The sequence below is a fragment of the Theropithecus gelada genome, chromosome 13, assembly GCF_003255815.1.
Source record: "Theropithecus gelada isolate Dixy chromosome 13, Tgel_1.0, whole genome shotgun sequence".
In the NCBI taxonomy this organism is placed as follows: Eukaryota; Metazoa; Chordata; class Mammalia; order Primates; family Cercopithecidae; genus Theropithecus; species Theropithecus gelada.
The window spans coordinates 6432797-6460622 of record NC_037681.1 but is presented as its reverse complement, the minus strand read 5'-3'; the positions used below and the strand labels follow the sequence as shown (position 1 = coordinate 6460622).

General features: G+C 43.1%; 1 protein-coding gene and 2 pseudogenes across 1 annotated transcript in view; all 3 read left to right on the top strand.

Moving 5' to 3' along the window:
* Nucleotides 1–27826, top strand: part of ACOXL (acyl-CoA oxidase like) — a 365308-nt gene that overhangs the window by 201804 nt on the left and 135678 nt on the right.
* LOC112605259 lies at nucleotides 1454–26509 on the top strand (annotated as a pseudogene).
* Nucleotides 26483–27410, top strand: LOC112604676 (annotated as a pseudogene).

Sequence of the window (27826 nt, the reverse complement as noted above, 5' to 3'; positions counted from 1 at the left end):
CCACGACCCTGCCTCGCATGTGTTGGACTTTGATTTTTCATGTTGCCATTTCATTTTCAGTTACCTGCAAGTTGTTTGAGGGCTGTGAGCCTTGTTACCTCAGCTCTCAAGGGCCAGGTAGAGTCCAGAATCAACACCCCGTTTCACTTGACTTTCAAACTAGAAGAGGAGCTCACAGCTGAGTTTCACCATGTAGGAGAAAAAGGAATTTTATTGTATGTGAAGAGCTGATACAGAACATCTTTGTGCTCCCAGAACTCCATTGCCTGTTCTTTGGGAGACTTCTTGTGTCTGTTTGCTGGTTCTGCCCTTTTAGTAGAGTCTCTTTCTGGTCATTTCAAAACTGGATCACCTGACTTCAGGGCAGGGTGGAAGTGTCAGAGAACAACAAAGAGCCGGTTGCCCTCTCCTTCACTGGAGGAGAGCAGAGCAAAATGCTCAGGAAAAAAAAGCACTTTGTTTCTTCAACATTAGTATTTTGAGTGTTTTGCAGCTCAGCTTCTTAGGTATAACCACTGCTTCTCAACACTGAGGTACTGTATTAGTCTGTTCTCATACTGCTTAATAAAGACATACCCGAGACTGGGTAATTTATAAAGGAAAGAGGTTTAATGGACTCACAGTTCCATATGGCTGGAGAGGCCCCACAATCATGGCAGAAGATGAAGGAAGAGCAAAGTCACGTCTTACATGGTGGCAGGCAAGAAGGCATGTGCAGGGAACTACCCTTTATGAAACCATCAGATCTTGTGAGACTTATTCACTATCATGAGAGCAGGGCAGGAAAAACCCATTGCCGTGATTCAGTTACCTCCCACTGGGTCCCTCCCATGACACGTGGGGATTATTACAATTCAAGATGAAATTTGGGTGGGGACACAGAGCCAAACCCTATCAGGTGGTATATTTAGTGTTAGTCTTCTTCCACATCAGAACTTGACAGATGATTCAAGAACATTCCAACACAATCCTGAACCTCACTTGCTTCATCTGTAAAATGAGGATAATGCCTACTTCGCAGGGCCATTGTGAGGATTAAAGGGATTCTGTGAGGTAAAGGAAGTCTGTGTGAAGTCCCAGCACAGTATCTAGCATAGAGGGCACTGTAGAATGAGAAGGGTGAAGATGAGTCCACTGTAGCCTTATGGGGAAATCACTCTGAGGCAGGACCACACTTCATCAGAATCTGATTTCATGTGGTTTGCCCACAAGGCAGTTTTAATCCTGTGATTATTATGGGGTGGGGGGATGTGAACTTCTGATTGGAAATGTTACTGATTTACTTACCCATGAACAAAATCAGTTTAACCTTATGAAGGTAATTAAGGCTTCTGCTGGGGACTCCTTTGCTTCTGTAAACTGCAGGTGGTAACACCGCCCAGTCAGCCTTGATGGGGAAGAGGGAAAGGTGGCCGGGCCTTCCAAGGTGGCTCTCCCCACAGGAGCAGGACCGATGCTTACAAGTTTTCAGGGCTCTGAGGGCGGCAGGAACCCGGAAATCCAGGCTTCTAGGACCCCTGTGGCCATTTTCAGAAATGGAGCAGGTCCCCCAGGCATGAAGGGTACCTGGAGATTCAAGAGTATGACTGCCCATGGGCCTCTGTGGCTTGAAAATATTATCGGGGCAAAACTTGTCATTCCTTATTCAGAGCTAAAGTGCTCAATGCACATAGTCCCGGGAGAAATAACAGGACAATCAGCTCTCACGTGACGGACACAGGCAGAAGTGATTTGTGGAAGTGGGCTTGGACAGAGGGAACAATTCTGGAGGTTTAACTGGGAGAACAAAGAGCTGGAAGAAGGAGGTAGTGCAGAGGCCCTCAGAAGGGGAACGACCTGGAGCCACACAGAGATGGGCTTTGCTTCCTTCATGTTTTGCTTGGGACCGAACTTGCTTTCTCCTGTGTAGCTGATTCTCTGGTTTGTGTGCAGAAACACTGCCAACACTGCCATTTAAATAAGGATTTCAGGAAGTAGAAGGGAAAAAAATACTGGAGTGAGAATTTATGGTGCAAAGTATTTAATGATATTAAGATGCAGAGTGGCAATTTAAGACATTTTGCTGCCTCTCAGGGAGTTTTGTAGGTATACAGGCTAATTTTCAGAAGGCTTGCTGGGGGTAGGGGAGAAATCATTTGCCTACATACGGTGAGGTATAATCACTAGTACCTTGGCATTTATTAGAATTTGGAAGAAAGATGGAAAAAAATCAGTCTACTTTTTTTTTTTTTTTTGAGACAGAGTCTCACTCTGTCGCCCAGGCTGGAGTGCAGTGGCCGGATCTCAGCTCACTGTAAGCTCCGCCTCCCGGGTTCACGCCATTCTTCTGCCTCAGCCTCCCGAGTAGCTGGGACTACAGGCGCCCGCCACCTCGCTTGGCTAGTTTTTTATATTTTTAGTAGAGATGGGGTTTCACCGTGTTAGCCAGGATGGTCTCGATCTCCTGACCTCATGATCCGCCCGTGTCGGCCTCCCAAAGTGCTGGGATTACAGGCTTGAGCCACCACGCCTGGCCCAGTCTACTTTATTGAAATCTTTTGCAGAAATGTGATACAACCATTTTCTTTTTTTTCCTCTCTTTTTTTTTTTTTTTATTATACTTTAAGTTCTAGGGTACATGTGCACAACGTACAGGTTTGTTACATATGTATACATGTGCCATGTTGGTGTGCTGCACCCATTCACTCGTCATTTATATTAGGTATATCTCCTAATGCTATCCCTCCCTCTTCCCCTTCCCCCACCCCGCAACAGGCCCTGGTGTGTGATGTTCCCCTTCCTGTGTCCAAGTGATCTCATCGTTCAGTTCCCACCTATGAGTGAGAACATGTGGTATTTGGTTTTTTGTGATTGGAATAGTTTGCTGAGAATGATGGTTTCCAGCTGCATCCATGTCCCTACAAAGGACATGAACTCATCCTTTTTTATGGCTGCGTAGTATTCCATGGTGTCTATGTGCCACATTTTCTTAATCCAGTCTGTCATTGATGGACATTTGGGTTCGTTCCAAGTCTTTGCTGTTGTGAATAGATGACGCAACCATTTTCAAATAGTTTTTATTACCACCAAAGCAATATTCATGAGCTAAAAGCTAATGTAAGGAATCAAAATTCTTACAGTGGTTACTTTGGCTAGGAGAAATAGGATTGTTTTCCTCTTTTCAATTTTATGTATATTTTTTAATTTTAAAGAAAATGTGAGTCCTGTATAATGATAGAATCACAAATTTAAAATGTGTGGTGTTTTTTTTCTTTTTTCTGCAATAGGGTTACATGATGAAAAATCGAATCTCAGGCTTAAGGTGTGACACAGATACGTTTGCCACTTTTGAAGGTGACACTGTCGTTATGCTTCAGGTAAGATTCGGGAAATGTTTTCAAGATCAAGAGTTATCCAGAAGTCTGAAGTGTTTCATATGTTTTATCTTTATCTGATTGCCTTATTTAATTGGCAGGTGCTTTCCTGTGAGGCACTTGATATTTGTTGTAGCTGAACGGGGGATTAAATTATTTCTCTCTTAGCTGATCTTTGACTTTGAATTATATCTTTTTGGTTTAAGAAAACCACTTATACATAGTGAGTCAGATTCTTCTACTGGGAAGGGCATTTTGAAAGAGTATGTAAGGGCCCAGAAGATGAACAAGCGAAAGACATGAAAACCCAATTTACAAAAGAACGACAACGGATCAGCCTCTTAATGATCAAGGAAATGCGTATTAGACTCTTCTGCAATACTGTTTTCCTTTCTCAACCCAGTCGGCTCATGTTTTAAAGTATGTTGAAGTCCCTGTGCTGGCACGGGGCGTCCTCTTGCATGTTGCTGTTGAACCATGTATAATTCTACTTCTGGGCTGTATTTTAAGATAACAGCCTGAAATACAGAAAACTTTAAGGCACAAACATTTTCACCAGTACATTATTTATTATAGCAATAATGTTGGAGTCCAAATTTTCAACAATAGGAAAATTATTATACAGTATAAATCATGCTCTGGCCATTCAGTGGGGAATTATATAGCTTTTAAAATAGTGCTTTCAAAGAGTGCTATTTATAACTGAAATTTAAAACTCATGGTGAGTAAAAATGATACAAAAACGTACAAGTCATGCATTGCTTAACAACAGGAACATATTCTGAGACATGTGTCATTAGGCCGTTTCATCGTTGTGTGAACTTCATAGAGTGCACTCACACAAACCTAGATGGCACAGCCTACTCCGCACCTAGGCTCTGTGGTGGAGCCTATTGCTCTCAGGCTGCACGCCTGTAGGGCATGATACTCTACTGAATACCACAGGCTACTGCAACATACTTTTTGTTTGTTTCATGATACGTAATTTTTTTTTTTTTTTTTTTTGAGACGGAGTCTCGCTCTGTCGCCCAGGCTGGAGTGCAGTGGCCGGATCTCAGCTCACTGCAAGCTCCGCCTCCCGGGTTTTACACCATTCTCCTGCCTCAGCCTCCCGAGTAGCTGGGACTACAGGCGCTCGCCACCTTGCCCGGCTAGTTTTTTGTATTTTTAGTAGAGACGGGGTTTCACCATGTTAGCCAGGATGGTCTCGATCTCCTGACCTCGTGATCCGCCCGTCTCGGCCTCCCAAAGTGCTGGGATTACAGGCTTGAGCCACCGCGCCCGGCCAATATTTTTACATATATAAGGGATACATGCGATATTTTGTTACACGCCTGGAGTGTGTAATGATCAAGCCAGAGTTCTTAGGGTGTCCATCACCTCGAGTATTTATCATTTCTATTTGTTGAGAACATTTCAAGTCCTCTCTTCTACGTATTTTGAAATATGCCGTATATTGTTGTTAACGATAGTCACTCCACTCTGCCATGGAACATTATAACTTATTCCTTCCACCTGACTGTATATTTGTACTGATTGGTCAACTTCTGTTCATCCCCCCCCCCCCCCCCCACACACCTTTCCCAGCCTCTGGTATCTATCATTCTAATCTTTACTGCTATGAGATCAACTTTTTTCGCTCCCATGTATGAGTAAGAACATGCCATGTTTGTGTTTCTGTGCCTGACTTATTTCACTTCCCATAATGACCTCCAGTTCCATTCATGTTGCTGCAAATGAAGTGATTTCATTTTTTATGGCCAAATAGTATTCCATTAAATATATATATACACACACACACACACACACACACACATATTTTCTTTGTTCATTTCTTCATGTGATGGGTATTTAGGTTGATTCCACATCTTTGCTATTGTGACTAGTGCTGCAAATGTGGGTGCAGGTATACCTTTGATATATTGATTTGTTTTTCCTTTGCATAAATACCCACTAGTGGGATTGCTGGGTCATAGGGTAGTTCTATTTTTAGGTTTTTTTGTGTGTTTGTTTTGTTTTTGAGAAACCTTCATACTGTTTTTTATAGTGGCTATACTAATTTACCTTCCCACCAACAGTGCCTAACACAATTTTTATGTTTAAGTATTTGTGTTTGGAAGTACATCCAAGCATAGATAAGGTGATGTGTTGTGCTATGACATCATGATGGCAAAGATATCACTAGGTGATGGGAAATTTTTAGCTGGGGCACTTGACTGTATAAAGAATGTGATCATGATTTGGGGTTTTTAAAAAAGGACAACAGGGACTCCTGGACTGCTAAGATAGAATAGCCCCAATTCCTCACAGATTTTCCTCTTCACAATTAAACTCCCTGGACAAAATACAACAGACAAGCATGGGAAGAGAAGACCCTGGAAGGGGGAGGGAAGAAGGAGACTGCCTAGGGCCTTTGGGACTTGAAGAATGAAACAGCAATAAGGTCTCTGGATTTCCTTATTGTCTCCCATATATCCCAGACAGGATACACGTCCCCTGTATCTCTAATAGGCACACACAAAATATGCTCCAGGAGACACCTAATCCCCTAGTCAAAGGACCAGAAAGATGGTGGCCTGATGACCGAAAATCTTTTTGGTATTACCCATGCTGTACCAGCCAGACACATCAAAAAAGCATAACCACTCCCCACCGCCGTTGACAATTTCAGCTTCACTGGGAGCTGATTTTCCACTGGATCCCTGACCTAAGGAAGCAGGCAGAAGCAGGGGTAGTACTCCTATCCCCCACCCAGTGGCGATTGTGGGGCTGAGCAGGGAGCTCATCTTTTATCCCTCTCCTGGTGGAAACAGGTGGCGCTCAGATTCCCCACCAGAGTAGTGTCAGCAAGGCCCGGTGGTGAATCCACCCCGACTCAGCAGCAACAAGAACCAATGAGGTGGCTTAATGTGGAGCCCATCACCAGTGTGCTTCCGCTACCCACCCTGGGGCCAACAGGGGTCCAGCAGGAAGCTGAGTCTCTACTCCCATCTGACATCAATTAGACTAACCAGGAGGTGTGAGTAGGGACTAGTCACTACTCTGTGTTCTCCCCACCCCTGGTGTCAGTGGGCCCAGTGAGGAGCTGAAGCTCTACACCTATCCACAAGACAACAAGAAACTGGATCAAGCAGCGTACAGCAGAGCCAGTGGACACTTTGACCTTTTCCCTCCCTGTCCCCTAAACCCCCAAAGGGGATTTAGTGGGGAGGTGAGCCTCTAGCTTCACCTGGCATCAACAGAATGAAATAGGACGAAGTGGGGGAGTTAATATCCTTCTTCCTCCTCCCCTATTGTGGCAGGAACCAGTAAGCAGCGGAGCCTTCACCTCATCCAGCATCAGTGAGGCACAATGACGTGGTGGGAAATGGGGGTAGTTGGCCCTGTGCTTCCCCACTCCCTTCCCTGATGTCAGCAGGACCAAGAGGAACTGAACTTGCCCCCAACCTGTCTCCAACAAGGCAGCGTGAGTCAGCGCTCCTTCTTCCCCAGCATGGTGTCGACGGGACCCAGCAGGAAAGTGAACATATACCCATCAGGACCTTTTGCTACACTTCAAGATTAAATATCATCTCATAATATCATATCTAAATACACTGGGTACAACAGAACATCACTTGTTATAAAAGAACCAAGAAAATCACAACTTGAATGAGAAAGTCAATAGATGCTGATACCAAGGAGAATCCAATGTTGGAATTATCTGATAAGGATTTTAAAATACCCATTATAAAAGTGCTTCAAAGGTGCACAAAACTGCTACAAATGCTCTTAAAACAAATTTTTAAAATAGAAAAAAAAATAAGCAAATAAAAGGGTACCAAATTCAAATGATAGGGTTAAAAATATAATGCAAGAAACTTGCAGTCTGACCCCAATAATAGATATGATAGAGGGTGGAATCAGTGAATTTGAGGCCAGATCAACAGAATTTACCTAATCTGAACAACAGAGAAGAAAAACATGAACAGAATCACAGGGATTAGTGGAACAATAACAAAAGAGCTAGCATTTGCATTATCAGAGTCTCAGGAGAGAAGTGTGTTGCACAATGTATGCAGAGGAAATACTTCAGACGATTATATTTAAAAAGTGAGGAGGGCAAAGAGACCTAAATGGAGGTAAGGTTTCTACACTTCACTCCGAGTAGTAAAACAGTAATATCACTAGACTGTGATGAGATATATCACAAGTATTTACATGTAAATAATAAGACTATACAATATGATATTGTGATGTTCTGGGGGAAAACCTGATAGACATGAAAGGAGAAATAGACAAATCAACAATTATAGTTGGAGATTTCAACACATTTACTTCAATGGTTAACAAAACTACTAGACAGCAAATCAGAAAGGATAGGAAAGAACTGAAAAACAGGCGCTGCTGGGCCTGCAGGTCTCTGTTGAGCAGTGGAAGCGGGTCTCTGTTCCACAGGGTGGGGTTTGTTAAAGCTGTTAAGAATAAGGCGTACTTTAAGAGATACCAAGTGAAATTTAGACGACGACTTGAGGGTAAAACCGATTACTATGCTCAGAAATGCTTGGTGATACGGGATAAAAATAAATACAACATACCCAAATACAGGATAGTAGTTCATGTAACAGAGATATCATTTGTCAGATTGCTTATGCCAGTATAGAGGGGAATATGATAGTCTGTGCAGTGTATGCAAACGAACTGCCAAAATATGGTGCGAAGGTTGGCCTGACAAATTATGCTGCAGCGTATTGTACTGACCTGCTGCTGGCCCGCAGGCTTCTCAATAGGTTTAGCATGGACAGCATCTATGAAGGCCAAGTGTAGGTGACTGGCAATGAATACAATGTGGAAAGCATTGATGGTCAGCCAGGTGCCTTTACCTGCTATTTGGATGCAGGCCTTGCCAGAACTATCACTGGCAATAAAATTTTTGGCTTCCTGAAGGGAGCTGTGGATGGAGGCGGGTCTGTCCCTCACAGTACCAAATGATTCCCTGGTTATGATTTTGAAAGCAGGGAATTTAATGCAGAAGTACACCGGAAGCACATCACGGGCCAGAATGTTGCAGATTACATGCGCTACTTAATGGAGGAAGATGAAGATGCTTACAAGAAACAGTTCTCTCAGTACATAAAGAACAGTGTAACTCCAAACATGATGGAGGAGATGTATAAGAAAGCTCATGCTGCTATACATGAGAATCCAGTCTATGAAAAGAAGCCCAACAAAGAAGTTAAAAAGAAGAGGTGGAACCGTCCCAAAATGTCCCTTGCTCAGAAGAAAGATCGGGTGGCTCAAAAGTAGGCAAACTTCCTCAGAGCTCAGGAGCGGGCTGTTGAGAGCCAAACCAAACAATTTTCTATGAAGATTTTTCGGATAAAGACAATAAACTTATGGACAGAAAAAAAAAAAAAAAAGGGACTGAAAACCGTAATCAAGCAACAGGATTTAATTAAAATGGATGGAACACTCTATTCAACAGGAGGAGCATGCATGTTTTTCAAGCATTGGTGGAACTTTCTTCAAGATGGACTATCTCCTGGGCCATTAAAAAAAAAAACTCAGCAAATTTAAAAGAATTAAAAAGATATAGAATATGTTTTCTCATCATAATAGAATGAAATGAGAAATCAAGAACAGAAAGAAAAGAAGAATATTTGTAAACACTTAGAAATGGAGCAACATACTTCAACTAATCCATAGGTTAAATAGGAAATTTTAATGGAACGTTAAAAAGACATAGAGATGAGTGAGCATGAACACACAACACATCAAAGTGTATGGGATGCAGATAAAATAGTGCTGAAAGGAAAATTCATAGTACTAAATGCTTATTTTAGAAAAGAGGAAAGGTCTCAAATCATGCACCTAAATCCCTACCTCAAGAACAGTGAAAGAGAAGAGCAAAATAAGTAGAAACCAAACAGAAGAAAGGAAATAATAAAGTTAAGATTATACATTAATAAAATTGAAGCCAGGAGAACAATAGAGAAAATCCATGAAACGAAAGGCTGGCTCTGAAAAGAATCACCAAAGTTGATAACCTCTAGCAAGATTGACAAAGTTAAAAATTAAGAAGGTTCAAATCACCAGTATCAGGAATGAAACAGAAGATATATCTAGAGATCATGCCACCATTAAAAAATAATGAGGTTGCTAGGCATGGTGGCTCACACCTCTAATCCCAGCAATTTGGGAGGCTGAGGCAGGCAGATTACCTGAGGTCAGAAGTTTGAGACCAGCCTGGGCAACATGGTGAAACCCCATCTCTACTAAAAATACAAAAATTAGCCAGGTACGATGGTGCACATCTGTAATCCCAGCTTCTTGGGAAGCTGAGGCAGGAGAATCACTTGAACTTGGGGCGCAGAGGCTGCAGTGAGCCAAGATTGTGCCACTGCATTCCAGCCTGGGTGACAGAGTGAGACTTTGTCTCCAAAAAAAAGGAGGGAATACTAGAAAATAGCTTTACATTGATAAATTTGACGACTTAGAAGAAATGGTCCAGTTCCTCAAAAACTAGAAACTGTCTGACTCAACAAAGTTGAAACAAACAAACTGAATTGTCCTATAATCTTAAAGAAATTGAATCCTTCATAATAATATAAAAGCTCCTGAAAAATAGATCTCCCGGCCTTGAAGCCTTGGAGAATTCTATTTACCATTTAAAGAAGAATGTTGCTCTCTCCTCTTCTATTTTCAGAAAATTCTATTTCCAGAAAACAGAAGAGGAGAGGGTACTCCTTGATCATTTTAGAAGGCTAGTATTACTCTGATACTAAAAGTAGACAAAGATAGAGAAAAAAGGAGTAAAGCTACATGATAGTAGCACTCATGAATGTAGATACAGAAATCTTCAACAAAATATTCAACAAATTGAATCTGATAATGTACAAAATGAATCACATGTGGCAACCTAGTGGAATTTATCTCTAATATGCAAGTATGCTTCAACATTCAAAAGTCAGTCAAATGCAATCCACCACATCAACAGACCAGAGGAGAAAAGGTCACATGATCATGTCAGTTTACACAGAAAAAACATTTGACAAAATCCAACAACGATTCATGATAAAAACTCAGCAAACTAGGAAAGAAGAGAATTTCCTCAACTTGAAAAAGAGAGTCTACAAAAATTATAGCTAACATCATGCTTAACAGTGGAACGTTGAATACTGTTCCCCCAAGATTAGGAAAAAGGCAAGAATGTCCATTGTTATTCAACTAGTGCCAAAAGTTTTAGCAGTGCAATAAGGCGATAAAAATAAATTAAAACATAGAGATTAGAAGGGAAGAAAAAACTGTAGCTTTCTGACAAAGTTGCAAAAGCAATCCAGTGGAGGAAAGATGGCCTTTTAAGCAAATAGAGGTGGAGTAATTGGACATCCACAGGCAATAAACTGAACCTCAACCTAAGTCTCACACATTATAAAGATATCTAACTCAAAATGAATTACTTAGATGTAAAATGATAAAGCTTTTAGAAAAAAGGATAAAATCCTTGAGACCTAGGGATAGGGAAGAAGTTCTTAGGGTTGACATCAAAAGCACATTTCATAAAAGGAAAAATTGGTAAGCTGGATTTCATGAAAACTAAATTTTTTGTTCTATGAAAGACCGTGTGAAGAGAATGAAAAGATAAGCTACAGACAGGAAGAATATATTTTCAAATGACACCTCCAACAAAGGACTTGAGTCTAGAATGTATAAAGAACTCTCAAAACTCAACAGTGAAAAACAAACAATCCAATTAGAAAGTGGTCAAAGAACATCAGCAGACATTTCACGGAAGAGGATAATCCCATGACAAACAAGCACATGAAAATAGGTACATCATTGTAGCCATTATGGAAATGCAAATGAAAACTCCTATGAGATATTACTACATTTCTATTAGAATGGCTAAAATAAATATTAATAACATGAAAATTGAATAATCTTTGTGGATTTCACCAACACTGTTTTCCTGGTTGGGATGCCATTAAATGTTGTGTAAAGTGTTACCACTGGGAGAAAACAGTTAAAGGGTGCATAGGATCTCTCTGAATTATTTATTTCTTTTGCTTCATTGCTACAGTTACATTCATGTAAATGCTACAATTACATTTAAAGAATTTTTTTAAAAGGTATAAAACAAAAACCTATGCATGAGTAAGTTTAGAAAGAAATAGAGCAAAATATTGATACCTCTATGTTGTAAGTGGTCTTGACGATTAAAAAAGAACATTCTTTCCATTGTTATTTATCTTAAAAAGTGTATTAGAATGAGGATGGCGGCATGGTATTTAGTGGCAGCTCCCCATTCCCTCTTAGCTTTTAGCAATATCTATAGGAGAGTAGCTTGTTTGGGGGAGAATTGAGACTTACAATTTAACTTGGGCTAGATTAAAAATTGTCTGTTTTTTGTCTCCCTCCTGTTTAAATGTTGCATCAAAAAGTCTTCTTAAGAATATTCAGTAATTCAGACGTTACACTAATTCACATTCTCCATCTCAGCTTGTGATCCAAGTGAGGTTTTTTGACAACTTGCTCTTTGGGAGTATATTTTAAACATAAGCATGTGATTCAACAGCACTTGACCCTGAAGTTGTGATTTAGTGCTTTTAATTGCAAGCTCTAGCTTGTGAGCATTATGGAAAGGCTGTTTAGTGTGTTATGGGAATTGTCACAATTTCTGACTGTGAACTCAAGTGGAAGCATGGGGAAAAACAGGGACTGCTTGTTGTTTATCACGTAAGTGGGAGCATGGAACATGAAATGAGGAACTCTGAACCGTGAACAGCAGGAACGTGCAGGGATGCTGGGCGCAGGGAGGCTGAGCACCTGGTTGGGAGAATGAACATCATCAGCATAGAAAGCCAGGCACCCTGTGCACTAAGAACGCACACAAGTGCTCCAAGGCCTAGGCTGGGGAAGGAACCAGGGCATAGTCCAGTTTCACAGTCTGCTAAGAAACAGATCACCAGAGACCTTAAGTCCAGACTGTAAGCCTTGTTTTGACCAATTTGCCAGACAGATATCTTCCAGACACATACTGGAAAAATGCTACCTCAAGCGATGATCCAGCTGGAAACACTTCTTGTATAAGTGGGCTGTGTCAAGGGTCCCCAAGATCACCCCCAATATTGATGATTCACTAGGAGAACTCATAGGACTTGACATATACTTATCCTCATGGCTATGATTTATTACAGCAAAATCATATGTAAAAAATACATATATATGCACACACGCATCTCTGTCTCTCACACACACACAAACACACACTCTCACACACATACAAAATGCAAGGTCAGCAAAGGAAAAAGGCACGTGGGCTGAAGTCCAGAGGAAACCAGAAACAAGTTTCCAAGAGTCCTCTCTCAATGGAGTCGTGCAGGACATGCTTAATTCCCCCAGCAACAAATTGTGACAATGCATGTGAAATGTTTACCAGGGAAACTCAGTAGAGACTCAGTGTCCATGGTTTTTACTGGGGGCTGGTCATGTAGACTCCCTCTGCCTAGCACATATCAATGCAGGCTTTCAGAAGAAAGCACATGTTCAGCACAAACCACATTGTGTGCTCAAACGGTTTGGCACAGTGAGCCACCCTTATCAGTCAAGGAATGGTGGGAATCTTCCCAAACCCATGTTCCCAGATGCAGTCTCAGGGTAGCAGTCTCAGGCCTTTCATATTAATTTTATTTTGCACATTGTGCCATAAGATAAAGCATATGCCCTTCCTGACTGGCATTAGTGCCCTTCCCTCTTCAAGGTCAAATAACTAGAATAAATAAAAACCAGGAATAATTAAATAACAATGTCAATGACATTGACAGTGGGAGAGAGGCCATCAGATGACCAAGTATTTTTATTACTTTCTGGAGAATGCAAAGCATGGAATGAAATTGGCAGGCCAATCTGCTATAGCTTGAATGTTTTTGTCTCTCCATGATTAATGTGACAAAACCTACCAAGGTGATGGTATTAGGAGGTGGGGTCTTTGAGAGGTGATTAGATCACAATCACTCTGCCCTCATGGGTGGGCTTAGCACCTTGTCAAAGAGAGCTTCCTTGCCTCTTACACCATATGCAGACCCAGCAAGAAAGTGCCATCTGTGAACAAGGAAGTGAGCCCTCAGCAGACACTGAATCTACCACTACCTTGATCTTGGACTTCCCAGACTCTAGAACTGTGAGAAATCAATTTCTGTTGTTTATAAGCCACCCAGTTTATGGTATTTTGTTGTAGCAGCCTGAGCTGACTAAGACACAAGCTGAGTGGACACAACTGGAGGTGGGGGTTGTTTCTTCTGGATGACCCTGGAGAGACAATGGGTCACAAGGATTGAGAGCAGGAGAGGAATTCAGGCGGAGAGTCATGCATTTCCATGAAGGCCTGTTTAATAGCAGGACCCCCAGTTCCCCACAGCAGAGCACCTGACTGCAGTAATAGCATCTGCCACAGCTCCAGAAACCTTCTCTGGGAAGAAAACTTAACAGCCTGGCCAGGCAGTGCTTGGTCCCTTGGGGTGAGAGACCGAGACCCCTGAATACATAGCTTAGTGCTGGGGAGGGTCAGCCTGCTTGTTTGCCATCAGTCAGCACCACCTCATAGGAAACCTGCCAGGTGACTGCCCTGCGTTGGACCCAGAGTTTGCTGCTGCTGGGTATCCAGGGGTGATGCCTCCACAGTGATGGGAGGTGGTGCTGGCTGCCTGTACTGGTCCACTCAGCCTTCCACTTGTATGTTGGAATCTCCCCATTTGTGGGAGGCCACCCTTCTCTGGGCTGGATCCTGCTTTGATTCTCCTTATTGAAGTAGAGATGGAAATTTCAGGAGACGTAGGGGAGAAACTGGCCAGTGAGTTTCACAATATTCTGATATTACCTACAGTGCTTTCAGCTCTCTACCGGAGGGTAAAACTTTTGAGATCCTGAAGGTGCTAGTTGCTGTCCCATGATTGAGGGGATGTGCTGTGGCATTTCTGCAGGCTTTCCATGTTTCCCTTTAAGCAAGATGGAAAGTTTTCTGACCCTTTTATTATTTGCCAGGGCAGAGGTTGTAGCCCCTTGGTGAAATTTAATTATACCCTCCACCAAATCCAATTACTACCCACACCCATGAAACCCCATTATAACTTTCTTTTGCTTCATTAGAGATACACCAAGACAGGTCCCTTCCTAACCCATTATGGCAGATTCCCTAAAGAATGTTAGTTAGAGATTTTGCATATATTGTTTATTACTTCACAGTGCAAATATGCAAAGATGCAAATGACCTGCCATTAACTTGCTTAAAGACCAGGAAGGGGTGTCCTCTTCCTGACTGGTCTGGGTGGCTTCTGTTGCAGAGACCTCTGTCTTGGAACTGCCCATGGCAAGATGTGTGCCTGCTGATGGGAGGCCTGGCAGTAATACCATCAAGCCTTATGTCCAGAAGAGCACAAAATGTTTCTCCAATCAGAAGGGAGCATTGGGTTGTTTTGGTACCGGGCTATGGCGGGTGGCCAAGAGAACAAAACTCCTTTTGTACTTTTTCCGTGCTTAAAACGCTAGATTCAACTGAGATGTAGTTTGGGGTAGGACAGACCTTTCCTGCAGGGGTTGGGGAACCCAGCTGTTCTTCCCCTGCAGGAATGCCTGAGCCGTGCTGTGGGGCAGGCCGGCTGATGTGTGCCGGGTACTAGCGGTGGGGCGTCAGTCCAGTGTAGTTTCTATCAAATTTGAACTGAGGAAGAAAATAAAAGAGACCAAGCACATATCTGTTTTACTCTAAGAAAGCTGATTCCTTAGGAATTTCAGATCGCCGAGGGTATTTTCCTAAGGATAATCAGAGAATTAACAATCAAGCAGCATCAAATTTTTTTGTTTTGTTTTTATTTTCAACTTTTACAGTCAAAAATTTCAAACAAATTTCAAGACAGAAGTTGAAAGACTAGTACAATAAATGTCTGGGCACACCATCCACCTGGTTTCATTACATGTTAACACTTTGCCATATTAAAATTTCTCTTTTTTACCCTCTATGCATATGTTTGTGTGAGTGTGTGTGTGCGTGAAATCATTTGAGAGTAAGTTGCAGACATCAAAACACTTCATCCCTAAGAGCTTCAATGTTCATTTTCTAAAAAAAGGATCTTTTCTTATAAAATCGTGATCATCATCATACCTAAAAAATGAGCAGTGATCTCATAGCATTATATAAAAAAATTTAAAGAAAAACCAACAGCATGAAAAAGAAGGAGCAAGATGAACAAACGTAACAATAGGCACTGGAGGAAGCAAAAACTAATTAGTAACCCTAGGGATGTGTGGCCACATTGCATCCATAGAGCAAGAACAGCCTGCTATGAAATACAAGCATTCAGAGATCCGTAAGTGATTGGAAAATTAAATATATACATTTACAAAAAAAAAAAAAATCCAATATAAGGGCTAAAGAACAAATTTGAGAAAACTTCCCAGAATGAAGATCAGAAAGACAAAAAACGGGGAGTAGGATTAAAGAGAAATTTCCATTCCATCCATTTTTGATGGATAATCAGTCTAAAATCTATAACATTTCCAAGAAAGGGATTGGAGAATATAGAAAGGCAGGTAAATCAGAGAAATAGAAGAAAATTCTCGAGATCTGAAGAAAGGCAAAAAAGTCTGGAGATTGGCAGGACTCATTGGAAAAGACTAGAGCCTGAAAACAACCTGGAGAATTTCAGGACATCCAGCAAGGACAAAGAAAGGCCTCAAAACCCTCAAGCTGAAAAAACATGGGATTATTTGCTAAGGCCTAAGAGTCAGATTGACCACAGACCTCTCAAGCAGCACTGAAGGATGCAACAGCTTCTCAACTGTAATGCACCCTTCCATCCTTGGATATCTTGTTCAACTTCAGATTCTGGGGTGGAGGGATTCTGTATTTCCAGCAATCTCTTAGGTGATATTATGCCTCCTGGCCTATGGATCACACTGAGTGGCAAGGGCCTACAGGTCTAGAATAAAATGGAATAATACCTTTAAAGTTCTGAAGAAGGTTGCTTTGAATGTAAAATTTCACAGCCAAATTATTGATCAAGTATGAGGCAAGATAAAGGCAGATATTCAAATGCACAATAAGTTCACTTGCTGTGCATTTTCTGAAAAATGTTACTTGTGGATGAACTGCAGAAAAGCATTCAAGAAATGAAGAATTTAAAAGACATGGATCCTTTCTGGAGCTAACCCAAGTGGAGTATGTGTGAAGAAATACCTGGATGGTAGTGACGTGACAAGCCCAGAAAACAATTAGTCCAAATTTGAACAGGAAGTCAGAGGGGTCAAAAGACTGACTTTAAGAAGGAAACAATTTCTGTTCAACAAAAAGAAGCAGGAAGATTCTAGTGGTGTGATCGAAAAGGCATGTTTCTTCTTGAAACAAGAGAGAGAAGAGTCCATTAAGACTTCAGGAAAAACAAAACCACTCAAGAAAAGCATGCTCCAACTACGAGCAAACTAAAGCATGACACGAGAATGTATTTGACCTTCACACGGGGAAGCTTCCTCTTCTAGGAGAACAAAAACTACTTAAAAATGGTTATTTCTGGAGTGAGTTATTAAAGGTAAAAGATTGGGTAGGAGATTTTTGCTTTTTATTTAAGACTATTTAATAGGGCTTTTAATTTTTAGAGATCAAGTATATTTAAAACCATTAAAAAATATTATTTCCCTTTGATACAAAATGTTGGGGAGGGAAGAAAAGGAATGAAGAGTGACAAAGAAAGGAAGGGCTTTTCAAGAGAACAGACCAACTCATGATACACGCAAGCCCACCCCATCCTCCAACTAACAACCCTCTTTACTCCCACGACTGGGAAGTATTCCAGATTATTCCCCCAGACAAGCAGGACATCAAGTGTTAGAATGAGACCCTGAGACCGGCCTGTGTAAGGCGGTGGGTGTGGACTGAACGTTGGGCTGAAGAACTTGGACTCCTTCTGCTCCAGGAAGGAACCACATAGTGGACCTGAAAGAGCATTCTCACCGAAGCCCTAGCCCTCTGGCTGTAGGGTGAGCCCCACGGATCAGCAGGTGAAGATGTTGAGATGCCAGTGGAGAAACTGCAGATACCCCTAACGTCAGAGGTGGGGGTTGGGTCCACCCAATCGCGTGACATGAAGCATCAATTTTAAGGCTTGTGACTTGAATGGCAGCAGCAGCAGGGGCTGTAGGAGTGGCTGGTGCAGGAGTGACAGGGCTGTGGGTAACAGCTCTGCTTCCCTGGAAGAGCGCCTGCCTTCCTCATCTGAGGGCCTCCTGGAGAGAGAGCGAGCAAGCAGAGGGCTGAGGGCCTCACCCAGCAGAACCAGAGCGAACAGTTCAATGGACCTTCCCTGAAACCTGCAGACAGGGACTTACGTCCAGAATTACCTCTGATGATGGCAGAAGGAAAAACTACAGGGAGGTGTAGAGGTGTGTGAAATGGGGCCAGACAGGCAGGCAGAGGCCTGGCGAGTGAAGGCTGTCAAGGCCATGGGGGATGATGGGGGTGGGCCGGGGCAGCCAAGTGTGGGCCTGGGCCCAAGTTCTCAGCCTGGAGGGGGATGGTGGTGCCCAGGCCAGGGTGGCGGCATTGGAAATGAAGTGTAGAGGAGGGCTGGAAGATCAGTTTGAGGGACAGAATTGATACAATGCATTCCCAAAACGTGAGCATTCTATTTTGGGGATGTGGAAGAACTTTGGAGTGATTTTAGAAAAGAGGACCAAGGTAGTTAGAACAGACAAGGTCTGTTTTTCTCTTTCCAAATCCATTGACCCATACACAAAGCTGGCACTAAGTTTTTCGAAACCAGATGTAGCAGCATCTAAATATTTACATTTTTCCTCATCAGGTCTCCATGTGTGAGATTCTGGAGAAAGGGAGCCTTCTGGATCTGGGGCCTTTGTTCGTCTTTTCTTCTCTGCTCCCCAGAATTTGATTTTAATGTAGTTTTTCAAATTGGGGACTATGAGTTCTTGACAGAATGTGTTAATTTTGTGTCTTAATTTTGATGATCATCTGAACAGATACAGTCCAAGCAGTACACACAGATCATCAGGATAACAGCCACATAACCAGAGATTGCCGTGGGGATTCTGGCCTTTGTCTTGCACTGCTAAGCCTGTCAGCACCAGAGAATACCTTCTTGATCACCAGGAACCAATGAGGAAAGAACAGATGTAGGTTTTCTATGATTAAAACATCTGTGTTTAGTGGAGGCCAAAGATTGGTATGATGTGTTTGCTGCTTGAAGAGGTATCATGTCTTCTTCTGTATCAGAATACCACTAAGTAATTGATAAAGAACAGACATTTATTTCTCACAGTTCTGGAGGCTGGGGACTCCAAGATCAAGATGCTGGCCTCTGGTGAGAGCTACTCTCTGCTTCCAATATGGCGCCTTGAATATTGTGTCCTCACATGGCAGAAGGCAGAAGGGGAGAAAGGGGTGAACTCACTCCATCAAGCCCTTTTCTAATGGCACCTAATCCCATCCACAAGGGAGGAGCCCTCATGGCCTAATCACCCCCAAATATCTCCACCTTTTAGTACTATTACATTGGCAATACCTAAATTTTAGAAGAGACACATTCAAACCATAGCAGAGAGTTTTACAGCTCACAGAGAAGTATGGCAGAGGGATCTCTCTGCCCAGTCCTCAGGGGTGTGGGCATAACTCCCCCAAAGGAACTGGCACAGGCTTGAAAAAAACAAGTTCATGCTGCAAAACACTGTCTGTCACATGTGATTAGGGCTGTTGATTTGAATCTTATTGGTTTTGTAGTTTTGCTTGTATTTAATTTCATAGTTTAGAGTTGAACAAGAGTTATAAACATAAGGTGTTTATATCTAGTTTTATGTTTGAACATGTTTGAGTAACGTTATAATTTGAAACAACTTAAATCAACATTGGGGGTTAAGGAGAATTGTTTTTCTTTCAGAAAGGGTTTGCATGGTACTCAAGTTGTAACAAACCAAGTAGGATTTCTTTTTTAACATTCTGCCCATTGCCATTTCATTCTTCATTTTGTCACAGATTTAAGACAAGTTACTTTCTCTTTTCAATTGAAAAAAATTCCACAAGTAACATGTATTCCAACGACACTGGATGGTTTGTTGTTGTCATCAGGGGCTTGGGTTTCGGGAGAGGGCTGACACACGCATGCACTATGAGGAAGCTTGCTGGAAATGAGGGCGATATGGGGGTGAGTGGGGGTTAGAGAGAGGCCAGGGGAGGTGAGAATGGGATGGGAAAACACTTGGGAACAGCAGCTGGCTCTGCACTAGGGAAGGTGGGCACATCTGCTTCCTGGAGTTCGGGTTAGCAGTCAGGACACGTTTGTCTGCGTGTAATAAATACCCATCTAAAGTGGCTGAAACCATAAGAACACCAGCCATGCTCCTTGGTGACCCCACAGCTGGGGCCTGTCTGCCCTTGAGTCCCTTGCTTCTGTCCAGCGTCCAGTTCCACTGACACTGGAGTGATTTCTGGGTCGTCTCATCAGTGTCTTAAAATAGCTGCCACGATTCTGGGGAAGACAGCACGAGGGAAAACCTTCCCCAGAAACCTTCAGCTGAATTCCTCATAGGTCCCATTGGCCAGGGCAGTGCCCGTGGCCCAGCTGTATGGAAAATGGCATTTTCTACCTCTTTAGTGAGAAGTTCAGGCCAGAATGAAGTCTGTATGGGGTGTGAGGGCCGTGGCTGCCTGCAGGAATGGTGTGCTCCTGAGCTGGACTCCACTGGGCCGGCTACAGATGGTGATGGGAAGAGCACAGGGGGTGCGGGGCAGGGGTACACTCCCAGGCTCTTTGTACCATGTGCATGGGACCCTTGGACTAGGCCCACAACAGGGATCAGCAGATCAATCACCTTCAAGGCCAGGCAGGTACCTTAATAACTGCAGCAGACCCCGAGGGACTCAGAGCACCATGGGGACTGGTGCACACGGAGAGCCTTTGCCCCTTTCCAAAGGGGCTGTAACCTCTCCTCAGCTCCCACTGATCATTGCGTTGGGGGAACATTGATTCAGGCGGTGTAGAAATTCTAAGTTTTCAACAGAAGGTAAGCACATAATTTGTTTTTAATGCGAAATGGCCATGGGGGTTGTGAGGGGTGTGTCTAACAAAACCCATCTATGGCATGGGGTGAGCAACAGAGCCTTGCACACAACAGGCTGCAAAGGAGGGAGCTCTGGAGGAAGAATGCATGCTTAGGCCAGGGCGGCCTCATGGCCAGATAGCCCAGGCTCTGTTTCACCCACATTGAGGGACTGTGAAATCCTGGGCTTAGCCCCTCTGAGAGTTACAGCCCTCACCTGTAAAACCGGGACCATCACCTGTACCTTGTAGGACTCTTACAGTTACTCCTGTAGAGCACTCGGCACACAGTAGGGGCTCAATTAAGGCTGTGTTGTGGCTATTAGAATAAGCTGTGGGTTCTGCATTTGGTGATGTTTGGTTGTCAGACACCAGGGCTCACGCCCCTGCTGTGGCATGAAGTAGCCTGGGCAAGTTCCAAGTAGGAGAGCCAAAATGTGTCCAGGGGACTGAGGTAATGTGGCGCAGATGTGTGGGATGGGAAGCGAAGGGAAGAAGAGACACCAAGAAGGGAGAAAGGGACTGGAAGAGCTCCCGGTTCCTGTCTACTGTGGCACAGCAAACCACCCCAAACTTCCTAACTTAGGGGCACACCACAACCACAACCACCATGTTGGGCCTGTGGACTCTGCTTTGGCTCAGAAATTCTAACAGGAAATCGCAGAGGTGGCTCATCTGGCAGCCTCCTGGGTCTCCACACCGGGCTCCGGATACTGACACTGTCACTCAGTTCCCCAAAGCGCCTGGATAAAGACAGCTCTTCCGACAGCAGCCAAGGCCTGGTGTCTAGCCCTGCCCCGCCCCTTCCTGTCACACACCCTGGCCGTCCAGGATTCTCCATGCTGCTGTGTCTCTAAAGGCACTCTGCCCACAGCCCTGAAAGCCTTTGTTGCTGCTACCATTCCTTCTCAGATTCAGAATTTATGTCAAGCGTGAGTGCGCAGTCCCTCTGTGTGCCCACTGAGCTTTGAGTTCACCTGTCATCTCATCACGTGATCCTGACAGTCTGTCTGCTCTTGCCCCTCCCCCAGGGGTTCCTGCATTCTCTTTGAATCCCCAGTGACTAAACAGAGCCTGGCATACAGTAGGTGCTGCTTAGGTGTGGAATTATTGAAAGCATGGACTCTGGGCTGGGTGTAGTGGCTTACGCCTGTAATCCCAGCACTTTGGGAGGCTGGGGGAGGGGGGTGGATCACTTGAGGTCAGGAGTTCGAGACCAGCCTGGCCAACATGGTGAAACCCCATCTCTACTAAAATACAAAAATTAGATGTGATGGTGGGTGCCTGTAGTCCCAGCTACTCGGGAAGCTGAGGCAGGAGAATCGCCTGAACCCGGGAGGCGGAGGTTGCAGTGAACCGAGATCGCACCACTGCACTCTAGCCTGGACGACAGAGTGAATGAAACTCCATCTGAAAGCATGGACTCTGTGTTGAAGTCCTCAGCCCCACTACTTCCTGGCTATGTGACCCTGGCAACTGGCTGAACCTCTCTAGGCCTCGGTTGTCTTATGTGGACAATGGGGTGAGTGATTCTATGAACTACCCAAAGTTGTCGTGAGGATTAAATTAGGTGTTCCATCTAAAGAGTTTGGAACAGAGCTTAAGTTTGGAGCAGAGCTTAGCCTTAGTAGATAGATGCTCAAAGAAAATGAGTAGTTGCTACTATTAGGTGTTGTATAAATGAATGAACACGTGAATGAAGCTCATTCGTTCTTTAAGGCTCAGGTCAAGAGCTCTCCTGTTCCATAAAGCGTTCCCCAGCCCTCATAGTAAAGGGATGCACTTTGAACTTGCTGTGCTTCTGTACCTGTCGTGTTCTTTACAGATGCCTCTGAGTATAGTCGTGTGTGCATAGGCTGATCTCTCCGTCTGCACTGGAAGACCCCGGGCGACGGCTGTATCTTACTCATCCTTTTAGTGTTCCCTATACTCAATATAAACAGTAGGTGCCTTGTACATAGTAAGTGCTCCATGAATGTGGCTGGAAGGAAGGACGCAAACCAGAAAGGGGAAACCACTTTATAGCTAACTGGAAGGAGACACTAAGGAGATAATTTAAACTTGGTCCAGATTGAAGTGAAAACAACAACAAAACTAACCACTTTTAAGTTCGATTGAATTGTGCATGTTTTTTTGCTGGGCCTAAATCACTGCTTCAGATCCATCCATCCTTCCTGGTTTGAAGTTCAAATCCATGTTTTTTTTGTTTTGTTTTGTTTTGGTGTTTTAGTTTAGTTTTGTTTTGTTTTCTTGAGATGGAGTCTTGCTCTGCACCCAGGCTGGAGTACAGTGGCGCAATCTCAGCTCACTGCAACCTCTGCCTCCCAGGTTCAAGTCAAATCCATGTTTAAGGCCCAGTAATTACTTAGAGCTGCTTACATGTTGGTTTCTGTGCTAAAGTAGTCCTTCCCCTTCCCTTTCCCCTTCCCTCTCTTCTCTCCCCGTTCCTTCTCTCGTCTCTCTCTTCTCCCCCTCTACTCTATTTCCCTCCCCTGCTCTTCCCTCCCTTCTTCTGTCATCCCCTCCGTCTCTGCCTCTTATTTCTTCTAGCCAGGAAATTTTTAAAGATTCTCCCCAAAGAAATCTTGCCTTGATGGGATGTCCAGCATGTAGAAGAGGTAAAGAGTTAACATGCATGATGGTGAAAAATCAAGACCATCCACTTGGTCTTTTCTTCATTCTTATACCCCTAGGTCACCCGTGAAATGCCCTTCAGGAACCTAGGCTTGCCAAATGTATGAGAAAAAAATATAGGATGCCTAGCTGCATTTGTATTTGAGGTAAACATGAATATTATTTCAGTATAAGTATGTCCCATGCAATATTTGGGTGTCCAAATATAAATTGGGTATCCTCTCTTTTATCTAGCAATCCTATTGGAACCCCTAGGGCCAGGGCCAGCTTCATGGGGTGAGAGGTGAGCAGTGGTACAGGACCCTGCACTCAGAAGGGACCATGCTTGGTTTAATGCTCTGTTCTCATCATCATAAAATTCTTAGTAATATTTGAACAAGGGGGCTGGCATTTTAATTTTGTGTTGGGCCCCAAATTATGTAGCCAGTCTACCTAGGGTTTCTTGGAGCATGATTTGGGGCCCAGTGCCATAAGTACTGCCACGTTGAGTGAATTTACCACTCGATGGTACAAATCCAAGTGCGGCCCCACTGCCTAGATTCATAATGGTTATCTGGTGGGCTCTCCTTAGAAATCACATTTTTCTATTATAATTGGCTCTAAGTCTTTCTGCCTTGGCAGCAAACTCTACTTGTTAGGCTCTTTAATCCAAGTTTCACTGTACCTAGCATAAATCAGTGAAATGCTTAGTGTGTGGAAATGCTGGTTGCTTCATAGATGCCTTGAAAAGTGATTTGACCTTAAAAATAACTTTTATTGGTGTTACATAATCATGTTGCATGATGCATATGATATTTATTGCAAATGTATGTTGATGATGTCATCATTCTGCACAATTGCTAAGACTCATAGTTTCCAAATGTTGGCTGTAGATTTGCTTGATTCCTCCTGCAGATGGGATCTTTTTTAAAAGAAAAGACGTGGATGTTTTGACTGCTCACTCACCCTAAAGTTCTACTAAGAAAGGGGCTCCTGAGCAGGTGTATATGAAAATAAAGAGTGCAGAACCAGAGAACTGTATGAAGAGCCACAAAAACACCACCCACAATCACCTATCACAAGTTGTCTTAGGGAAACCTCGAATAAGTAAAACACCAGACCACCAGACTTAGAGGAGAATGTAATCACTTGTGTTGCCGAAAATGTTTCACTTTATTAAACAATCTACTACTAGGTCCATTCTAAGGAATGAAATATCTAGAACTAAAACATGTAATGAATAAGATTGGTTTTGAATTTCTTAGTTTTGATAGTCACCATTGTTATGGAAGAGATCACTTTTTTATTTTGTTTTTGGAGACACAGTCTCACTCTGTCGCCCAGGCTGGAGTGCAGAGATGTGATCTCAGCTTACTGCAACCTCCATCTCCTGGGTTCAAGCGATTCTCCTGCTTCCTGAGTAACTGGGACTCTAAGCACGCACCACCATGCCTGGCTAATTTTTTAATGTTTTTAGTGGAGATGGGGTTTTACTATGTTGGCCAGGCTCTTAAACTCAGGTGATCCACCCACCTTGGCCTCCCAAAGTGCTGGGATTACAGGCGTGTGCCACTGCGCCTGGCCAAGAGATCACTTTTTAGGGGAATCTGGGTGATGGCTGGAGAGAATCATTCTGTGCGCTTTTAACTTTGCAACTTGTGTGAGCCTACAATTATTTTTAAATAGAGTTAAAAATTATACACTCACACACACACACACACACACATATACATCCTACATAGTATATTATAATATATTCAGGAACACCTCTATGAGGTGAAACAAGCACATCTTCATTGCATACTCAGTCTAGGTGGTGACTGATCTCTCTTTGCCTCTGCCTGGTAAGTTATAAAATAAAGTACTGGACCGAGAGACTGTAACACCCAAATCCCATGGTAGCTGACAGCTTCAATCACTTAATCTTTCACCAAGGGGGCATCAACAGCAGAAAATAAACTCATTTTAAAAATCATGTTTCCTTATCTCATGACCTAGAAAAGGAGCAGAGATCCAAAGTGAGTAATCTGCTTTTGTGATGTTTGCCAGAACCAAATTTATCTCCCTTGTCTTTCTTAAGTTTAGCACCTGAACTTGATGATTGTATCATTCTAATTTTAATTCTGGTTAGAGTGAGTGAGTTCTACCCAATTTTAGTTGCTTAAATGGAAAAAGTGGAAATCGTGGCAGAAGTGAAAGGAGATTATCAAGGAATTGGACGTATTGGATGAGATAGGGAGAACAGGAAGGGAATGTACTTAGTCATTCACTCTTTCAATGGTGAGTCCTCGCCTCTGGGCTCTGTACAATACATTGTCTGATGACACAAGGATGGACACACTGTGACCCGCTGGCACTAGCTTTCCAGGCTGTAGGAAGACAGCAAGGCAGTGAACAAGTTGTGATCTGCAGCACCAGGTAGCCATAAATGCTATGGAGAAAAATAGAGCAATAGGGAAAGCTGTGGGGGTGGCAATCAGAGAAAGCAATTTGTTCATACTTGGAATGACGTTGCTTCTGCAGCAAGAGTAAGATAGAGTTACAGCCATCATAAATTTTATAGATTAGCAAAAACAAAGTTAAATCTTAATCCTGGTATTGCGTTAGTGAAATGGAACTGGATTGCTATATCACTTTAATTTTAATTCTAGTTAAAGTCAGTTTATTTTCCCCACTTTTCCAGATCCTGGCAGGGTTTGATTCTCACACTTATTTTATATAGCAGCAGCCATAAAAATGTACATGTTCTTTGACCCGTAATGCAGTGATTCTCAGTCTCACTGGACCTAATGCCCTCTTTTTGACAATAAATATTTTGTAACACTCCCTTTACTATCCTGAATGAAATCATGGATCACATAACCTATCTAGAGACATAATTGCAAGAATTCAAGACACTACTTAAGGAAACCAAAGGAAAGTCATTTATATTATAATAAAGTAAACATGAACACAGCAAGATATACAATGCCTGCATCTATACTCAGAATTACTGTGTCAGCCTCGAATGCAGATGCCCAGACTTACGGACCAGTCATACCTGGGAGCATTGCAGGTTGCCATGGCGATGGGAAAGGAGAGAAGGCTGTGTCACTTGTGCGCTGGCCTAAAGCACCTCTAATTTCAAGGGAACAGGGGAATTTAATTCTTCCATAGGCCTGGGACTTGGAAAACCTGAAAGCTTTGGTGTAACTAAGTTCAGGGCTCTTAACTGCCTGTGTGTATTTGACCACATGGCATTTGACAGGACACGGGGTATGGCACAGTCCTCTGTTGGTTGAGATGATCCCATGCATTTCACACCTGGCTCTGCCCACCAATGCCAGTAAAGCTCCCCCAGGCAAAAATGCTTTGAAAGTTTTCAGCATCCCTCTTGTTGGCAGAGTGGCCCTCTTGAAGAACCTCTGTATCTTTTCCGCGCTACCTACAGAGGGATCCATACGGCGTTGCCCTCGATTCCCGTCGTAACTTAAAGGGAAACTTTCAGAATGTCCGGAGCCCTTGATGTCCTGCAAATGAAGGAGGAGGATGTCCTTAAGTTCCTTGCAGCAGGAACCCACTTAAGTGGCACCAATCTTGACTTCCAGCTGGAACAATACATCTATAAAAGGAAAAGTGATGGCATCTACATCATAAATCTGAAGAGGACCTGGGAGAAGCTTCTGCTGGTGGTTCGTGCCATTGTTGCCATTGAAAACCCTGCTAATGTCAGTGTTATATCCTCCAGGAATACTGGCCAGAGGGCCATGCTGAAGTTTGCTGCTGCCACTGGAGCCACTCCAGTTGCTGGCCGCTTCACTCTTGGAACCTTCACTAACCAGATCCAGGCAGCCTTCAGGGAGCCACAGCTTCTTGTGGTTACTGACCCCAGGGCTGACCACCAGCCTCTCACGGAGGCATCTTATGTTAACCTACCTACCATTGCTCTGTGTCACACAGATTCTCCTCTGCGCTATGTGGACATTGCCATCCCATGCAACAACAGGGAGCTCACTCAGTGGGTCTGATGTGGTGGATGCTGGCTCAGGAAGTTCTGCGCATGTGTGGCACCAATTCCCGTGAACACCCATGGGAGGTCATGCCTGATCTCTACTTCTACAGATATCCTGAAGAGATAGAAAAAGAAGAGCAGGCTGCTGCTGAAAAGGCAGTGACCAAGGAGGAATTTCAGGGTGAATGGACTGCTCCAGCTCCTGAGTTCACTGCTACTCAGCCTGAGGTTGCAGACTGGTGTGAAGATGTGAAAGTGCCCTCTGTGCCTATTCAGAAGTTCCCTACTGAAGACTGGAGTGCTCAGCCTGCCACGGACAACTGGTCTGCAGCTCCCACTGCTCAGGCCACTGAATGGGTACGAGCAACCACTGAATAGTCTTAAGCGGTTCTTGCACGGGCTCTTAAGCAACATGGAAAAATGGTTGATGGAAAATAAACAACAGTTTCTTTAAAAAAAAAAAAAAGAGAACCTCTATCAATCAAGTTCATGGGGAATTATTCACAGGTAATAATACAAAATATGACTATGCTATTTGTCTGCTTATATTGCTATCAAGGTTATTATGACAATGTAAAACTGGAAACAACCTAAGCATCCAACCAAATGGAAATGTTTAGTTAGCTATGATTTATCAAAACAAAATGATATGGTCAGTAAATAAATAGAATTCTACACAACAGTGCAAACCAAAAATGTCATTTGTGATATACTGTTGATTGAAAGCATGCATAACATTTTATATAATCTATATAAAAACATGCATGCATATAAAGAAAAGAAGAAATATTGTG